Raw genomic sequence first — 7,798 nt, forward strand, 5'->3', positions numbered from 1 at the left:
TAAGATGAACTGGGTCCAGTTTGAAACACAAGTCAATATTGTATAAGCATAAAGGTGTCATGTGTGTAGAGTTAGGATGAGTTACAATGTTAGAGGCGGGTTGTAGGAAAAGGACAACCTCCAGCTACAAAAACACCCAATTGTTTCCAGCAGGCAGAGCAGCGGGACGCGCTCCAGAGGAGGGAGGTGTTTCTGCGCGTCTGAACGTGTCGAAACATCCAACGACCAGTTTTTATATGGACGTTTTTTCAGCCGTAGCTCCTCACGTCTTAAGCTATGTGACCAATATGAATTATACGGATCGCGGGACTGAGCAGTGACTAAGAGAAGACCCAGACTAGGTGTCGAAATGTCAAACGAGCGAAACAAAAAGATCTTACTGGAACTGGTGAAGCTGCCGGAGAACAGCCGCTGCGCGGACTGCGGCGCCCCTGGTGTGTAGCTATGGGTTTTCCGCTTTAATGACTGTTGTTGTATTTAAACTCGATTTTACTGTATGTAATATACTTAATATTTTCAGAAAAGTCAAGTTTATTCCAACAGAGTTTTTTTCAAACCACTTTTGTTTTATAGGCTTAGCTCTATTACTACCATGTGGAAATGAAACCACAGAATTTAAAGTCTAATGTCAGAACAAAACAAAAAAAACAACTTTTAAAACATTAGTGTGTTAAAACCGGTAATACAAAATAAAAAAAATCGAGTTAGATTTTGTCATAAAATACAAAACATGAATTTGACACAAATCTTTTCACTCTAAAAGAAAGGTAAATGAACAAGCCTGCATAAAAAGTGGTGAGTTAGATGAGGGTAAAAGTGTCTTTCTGAGATGTTGTGGTAAACACTCCACTCTACCACATATGGACAGTGATGTCACAGGATAAAACACCTTTACTAGTAGTAGTCTGGTTATTGAGTACAGATGTGAGTTTGGTTTGATAAATTGGCCTGCTTCCTCAAATTCCTTATTCAGCAATTTACTCTGTGACAGTTACAGTAACGGTAGGAGCTGCTGTTTTTCTGTTCAGCTCTAAAGGTCATATGCCATGTAATTTTTCACCACATAGCAAATATAGATAAACAATACCATAAAGAATCAGCACATATCTATAATTCTGGACAAAAATTGTGTTTTAGAAAAACTTTGTCACATTTTCATCAGTTCCCCCACCATATATAAGCATGAGGTAAAGTGTACAAAAGACAGATTTCATTTGAGGGCCTACATTCAGTTTACTAGGTAGAGGTGTTTCTGTGACTACAGCGAATAAACGGTGGGGGGATTCTCTTTGTAAGTCGGATTTTCCAAGTCCCCAGTTGGAAATACAGTAAGAACTCTCCCAGAAGTCAGAATTTTGACTGTGGAGGTCAGAGGTCACCCAGCAAACCTTTGTTCAGTATCCAGTATGGATGTTGTGCTTATAAAACAGCGAACGTGAAGGTGTAAACTTTATAAGCAATTCTGACGGTTTGCATCTCCTTAAATTGGCAGCACACATAGTGCTGTACACCATAAATCAGTTTTAAAAACATAAATTAGAAAATGCTTCTGGTTTCCTGACTAGTCTTGGAGGAGGCCCACGTTTAATTTTGCACAACCAACCATGTAATAAGGCCATTCATTTCTGATCTGATCATTTTGGAATCAATGTTTTCCCAGCTGAAGTAGCTACACTCAGCTGGGAGTGTAAAACTGTTAGATTTGTCCTGTGTAAATTCAGATTCTCGTGGGAGGTCCTAACCTTTGGGTCCGTTTATACTTTGGGCCAGCCCTGATCTTGACATAAAACAAATCTTCTTGTACTCCTTTTAGAGCCGGACTGGGCTTCCTACAAGCTCGGTGTATGCCTGAACTGCTCCAGGATCCACCGCGGCCTTTCCAGTCGGGTAAAATCCATTCGGCTAGACTTTTGGGAGGATGAACTAGTTGAGGTAGGAGCTTCCTCTCACCATAGATCCACTTCTTTTTACAGTTATTCATAAAGAAAAACTAAGCGGTTTGATGTAACCCTAACCTGTTGGCTTTCTTGGGATTTTATAAAGTTAATGAAATCAACCGGGAATGTGAATGCCCGAGCTGTGTATGAGAAAGCCGTTCCACCGTACTACTACCGACCCCAGGAAAATGACTGCAGTTAGGTATTCAAACGGTACGATGAAGCTCTTTTGTGGTGTTACAATAGTGGGATATTTGCTAGTTTATAATCGACAACAGACTGCTGACAGGATGCAACCACAGAAAATAGAGAGAAGTGCAACTGCTGGCTGTAGAAGTGAAATGTGCATGAAAGTCTGCTACTAGATCAAAGTTGAATAATGCAGGTTTCTGTGGTATTAATACAGAAAAGTTTGTGAGACTGTTTTAACATCTTGAACTGCAGCGCGCTGAGGGAACAGTGGATTCGAGCTAAATATCAGAGGAAGGAATTCACAGGAGAAACCAAGTATCCACCTCTGGCATATACAACAGGTGAGATATTGGACCCATCAGGCACATATGTAAACATAAACCCTACTATTGTTAGCCTGTTCATGCAAAAGTTACCCTGACAGTGTGGTTCCTCATGAACATGCCCAACTTTATCGGAAAAACAAGTTTTACTCAAGATAACAGAGACAATGAGGTTTTATTTAGTCTCGCTTTTGAGGCCACTTGGCAAAACTTTAATTATGTCTCATCCCTGGGGACGATCTGTGTGCAATAAGGTGTCTGGATCTTTCTTTTTCTTGGTTGAACAGGTTTCCATGAAGGAATTCTGTGGAAGAAAGGGAAAGAGAACATGCATTTTCTGAAGAGGAAGTTTGTGCTGTCAGAGAGGGAATTTACCCTGACCTACTACAACAAGGAAGATGTGAGTTTCTAGCTGATCAGATCCATGAAGAACAAAACAATAGATTTTTTTCTAACAAGCTGAATACAATGCCTCTCAAAGGTGTTCATACCTCTTGAACTAGTTTACATCTTCACTACTAGCTTCAATGTATTTTGGGGGGCATTTCATTTGATAGACAAATTATTGTGTAACTGTGACGTGGAAGGAGAATGATTTCTGAGTTTTACGAACAGAAATCTGAAGTATCTGCCCCTTTTACTCTGATACCCTGAATAGAGTACAAGCAGTCTCCTTCAAAAGACATATAATGTGTAAACAGAGTCCTCCTGTTTGTAATTTATTCACAGTATAAATACATTTGTTCTGCGAAGGCCTAAGAGGTTTGTTAGAGTTAGTGATCAAACGGGATCATGAAGATCAAGGAAACCTGCAGATCATGAATAGATCATGATCTCGAATCAGGTCATGAATAAAAATGTGGAGATGTTTAAAGCTGGGTTAGCTAGTTAAACAATATCCCAAGCCTTGAAATTCTCACAGAGTACTGTTCTCGTAAGGCATAACTTCAAAGCTACCGAGGTATGGTCTTCCACCAAAACCGAATGGCTGGGTAAGACGAGCATTAATCAGACAAGAGGCCCATGGTGAGTCTGGGCGGAGCTGCTGAGATCCACAGCTCTGGTGGGAGAATCTGTTGATGGGACTACTTTTGGTCGTGCACTTTGCTAACCTGGGCTTTATAGAAGAATGGCAAGACGAAAGCCAAAAGATGTCTGCTCAGATGGAAAAAAAAACAAAACACTCAGCATTTTTGCTACATGCAAAAAGTCAGTCTCTACAACTGATAAAGACATACTACAAAAGACTTGCAGGAGTAACTGCAACAAAATGTGGTTCTACAAAGTATTGACACAGATAGACTGAATACAAATCCATGCTGCTCTTTTCAGATTCTTGTTTGCACTGTATCTTAAGAAACATATTTTACTTTTCTCATCTCCTACATTGCTGAAGTATGTCAACACATTTGTGATTTAGGAGTCCAAAGGCCCTAAATCTGTAATCCCCATCAAGGACCTGAACGCCACTTTTCAGCCACAGAAGATTGGTCATCCTCATGGGCTGCAGATAACATACCAGGATGAAGATAAAACCAGGAACATTTATGTGTATCACGAGAGCTCTGAGGTAAAGCTGCGTGATAATAAAACCAAGATCTTTTGTCTTTATTGTTATACATTGGCTTTGGAGTTTTACAGAAGCTCATGGCTCCTTTTTGTGCTGCAGGAAATAGTAGTCTGGTACAACGCCATTCGGGCAGCTCACTATGCATACCTGAAGACTGCATACCCAACTGGAAGCGATGAAGAGGTAATGCTTGACTCGCCATAAATAACTCACATTCCTGTCTGGTAACTTATTTCTCTCAAATCTACAACTGGTCATTTTTTCCCATTCTTTGAAAGCAGTTTGTTCAACACATACAAGCTTTACTGATTAAAAATCAAAGCAAATCTCATATTTGATTCTGTTAAAAAACAATAAATAAAATGGTTTTGTTATTTTTTTGTGCCAGATGGTTCCAAAGATAATGAGAAATTATCTAAAAGAGGGATACATGGAAAAGACGGGGCCACTGGTGAGTCATAATGAGAGGCACATTGTTATGTGTTTTGGTTAATTGTTCATTTTTTGCATATCTTCTACTTTTAGCAGTGGAGCATTTCATTTCCAGTCATCTCTAAACTATTTTTGATGTTATTTGCCCTGAAATGTACATTTGAATGTTTCTGTTCCTCTTTCACACGCAGACACACACATGCTAACATATTTAATAACTACTAAATTGGTTTTTGTGGTTACCTTTTTATGATTGCTAACAAACATTCTCCTAAGTAGAGCATGTTTATGGTGTCTTGGAATTAAACATCATTTATTTTCCTACAGCTGAAAGAGTCTTTCAAAAAGCGCTCGTTTATTTTGGACTCTCAAAACAGGAAGCTGCTCTACTTCAAAGACCAACTGGTGAGGACTACACTTCTTCTAACCCTAATACCAGCCTTTAAATACCTGCTATACTGTAAATATCTGGTGTCGACATCATGATTATTTCCAATGCTTTTTAAAATTCTTGTTGCTGAAACAGGATGCAGAGGAGTTGGGGGGAATTTTTATCGGCACAGAGAACAACGGCTACTCTGTGAAGGAGTGCGTCCCGAAGCACACACGGGGCAACAAGTGGACGTGCGGCGTCACGGTGGAGACGCCTGAACGCCAGTTTGTGTTCATGTGCGAGCAGGAGAGGGAACAGAAACAGTGGCTGAATGCCCTGAGAAAGGTGTTATCCAGACCCATGTCACCACAAGATTATACTGGTGAGAAAAGGAGGTCAGAAATGTGTCCAGATTGTCTCAGGGTTAATGCTGCTGACTGGACCAGTAGAAGGGATGAAACATTTGAACTTTTAGTATACATTAGAAAATGGTCACTTTCTCAGAAATATTCTATAATGTGTTTTCTTCCTCTGAGCAAAATTTGGGCACATTTTTGGAAACCTGTACAATGCACCAACCAAACTCAATTTGACCCCTAATTAGTGCCAAGAGGATAACGTTATTCCTAATTTTACTCAATCATGGAAGAGGGTGTAGTACTTTTTTGATACATTTATCTATTTCCAGTTCCATTTAGATATTTGTTCACACTCTTACACACTTAAGCTTTTGGGCTCTTAATGGTGTGTTTGAGGCTTGTGGATAATGATTACCCAACAAACAAGTTGCACAAGTTTGAATTTACTCTTGATTTTGTCTAATCCACACAGAGTCAGATTTATTCATACAGGATAGAATATTTCGTTAACTGTCCTTTAGCAGGTTGAACCTTGACAACACGTTTTGGTAGCCACCAGTAAGCATCTAATGATCTAAGATATTCAGTAGAGTTCAGGTCAGGACCATTTCAGAGGCTTAACATTAGCCTGTTTTATTTATTCCTAAACCAATTTGATGTGTGTTTGGGCTCCATGGGAATCCCTAATTGTTATTACCCCACCCTCTTTGTAGAGTGCATCAGTACCATTGGCAACAAATCAACCCCAGAGCATGATGCTGCTACCACCATGCTTGTCAGTTGGTACAGTGTTCTTAGATTTACAAGCCTCTTCTTGACTCCTTCAAACATTCTTCTTGTCAATCTGGTGTAATAGCTCAATCCTCATCTCGTCTGAGAATAAAACTTTCTTTTTTTAATCATCTTGTTGATCATTAACTTGCTTTAATCTTGATAGTGACACTTCCTGCATCTTCCATGTTTTCATCAGATTGAACCTTGGTGGTTCCACATTTGTCCTTACCAGTTTTTTTGTCTTATGCTGACATTTTGGGTCAGATGGTTAAAACCTGGATGTAGTTAGGTGTTTCAATCTCAACTCTAAGGTTATAGACTATGCCTAAAAATGCCAGGAAAGCAACCAGATTAAATGATGTGTGGTTAAGTACCCTACCAGAGTCACACCAGACTTTAGTTGAAAGATACAAAAGCATTTTAACAAGGTGCAACTTGCCAAAGGAGATTGATATACATTTGTGAGTCTGTATGTATATTTTTGACCCTGTGTCAATTTGAGAAAACCCACAGTAAATTCAAATTGTGCACCAAATTCTTGTTTTTAAAAGTGACTGGGGTTTTATGATGTTTTATCAGTTCAAATGCATCATTAAAACATATTTTTAGAAATAAAGAGTGGATGCAAACATTTGTCTAGAACTGCACTTGGGTTTGAAATTAAAAGATCTTAAATGTGATTCTTTGTTACAGATTTATTCATGAACTGGAAGGAAGCTGAAATGTTTGTAAAATAACGTTTTTAGGGTTTTTAATTTCAGTAATAGGTTTTAATTTATTTGTCCTAACTCTTGGTTGCACATTTTGTATTGTGCCATTTTGGACACTGAAGTCCTTTTTACAACCCACACCCTACTGTCCTGAGGTCAGACTCCCATGCGTTCATCAGTGGTGTAAAATATAGACGTTAAAAGGTTTAGAAACAGGTTCAGGCAGACTGTGAGTGAGAAAGGAACTTAAAATATATCAAACATCAAGGTTTTCCAGTGTTATTCGTTTGCTTAGTGGAGAAACAGTTAATTATAAAAGTAGTACATCCGTTAAACTGATCCAGTCTGGCATCAACAATGCTCAGTCCTGTCATTTCTCTGTCACTTGGATTGCAATATGTCCCACCAGAAATATGCTGGATTTATTAGTGGCTGGTTCAAATTAGGAAAACCAGCAAAACCAGCTGGTTGTAATCAATTCAGATCCTGCCTCATCTGATGTTATTCTAAAATTCCTGTATTTAATTATGAATGATTTGTCTCGATCAAAGGGTTGGTGTGTATGTCTATTTGTTCACAAAATATCGTGCATATCCCCACACAGAAGCAATTTCCCCTGTCAAGTTCATGATTTCTGACAACACTCTCCCAATTTCCTATGTTTTTCCAGCTGAAGCCCATATAAGGTATAAGAGATGAACCGTGAAGAATTGCAGCAGCAGGGATGAGAAGACTGCATTGGTGACCTAAAGGGCGGAACTTTTGTCGCCGCAATGAATCAGACATGACTCTGAATAATAACTTCCTGTTATTAGCTAATTTTGCCACCATGCTCAGACAGTCCTTGGTTTAAAGACAGCCACATCAGGATCATCTGATATTGTGTTGTTATTTTAGCACAGTTGCTCCCATGCAAGTCAGATTTTTTACAATTTCTTATTGTCTGAATAAGAATTCTAAAAATCTTGTTTTTTTATAAGATTAAAATAAATGTATTAAATGAAAAGACTTATTGATAATCATGCTTTGAAAAATAAATGACTTTTTTTTCTAAATAAGGTGTGCTTTGACTGATGTTAAATATGGGAACATGTTGACTTGTGAACAAAATGAAGTTCAGAACAGTGG

General features: G+C 38.7%; 1 pseudogene; it reads left to right on the top strand.

Annotated features, from left to right (window-relative positions):
• Positions 1-156: 156 nt before the first annotated feature.
• On the top strand, positions 157-7,725 carry LOC124864265 (annotated as a pseudogene).
• The last annotated feature ends 73 nt before the right edge of the window (positions 7,726-7,798 follow it).

This window comes from Girardinichthys multiradiatus, chromosome Y, assembly GCF_021462225.1.
Source record: "Girardinichthys multiradiatus isolate DD_20200921_A chromosome Y, DD_fGirMul_XY1, whole genome shotgun sequence".
NCBI classification, from domain to species: domain Eukaryota; kingdom Metazoa; phylum Chordata; class Actinopteri; order Cyprinodontiformes; family Goodeidae; genus Girardinichthys; species Girardinichthys multiradiatus.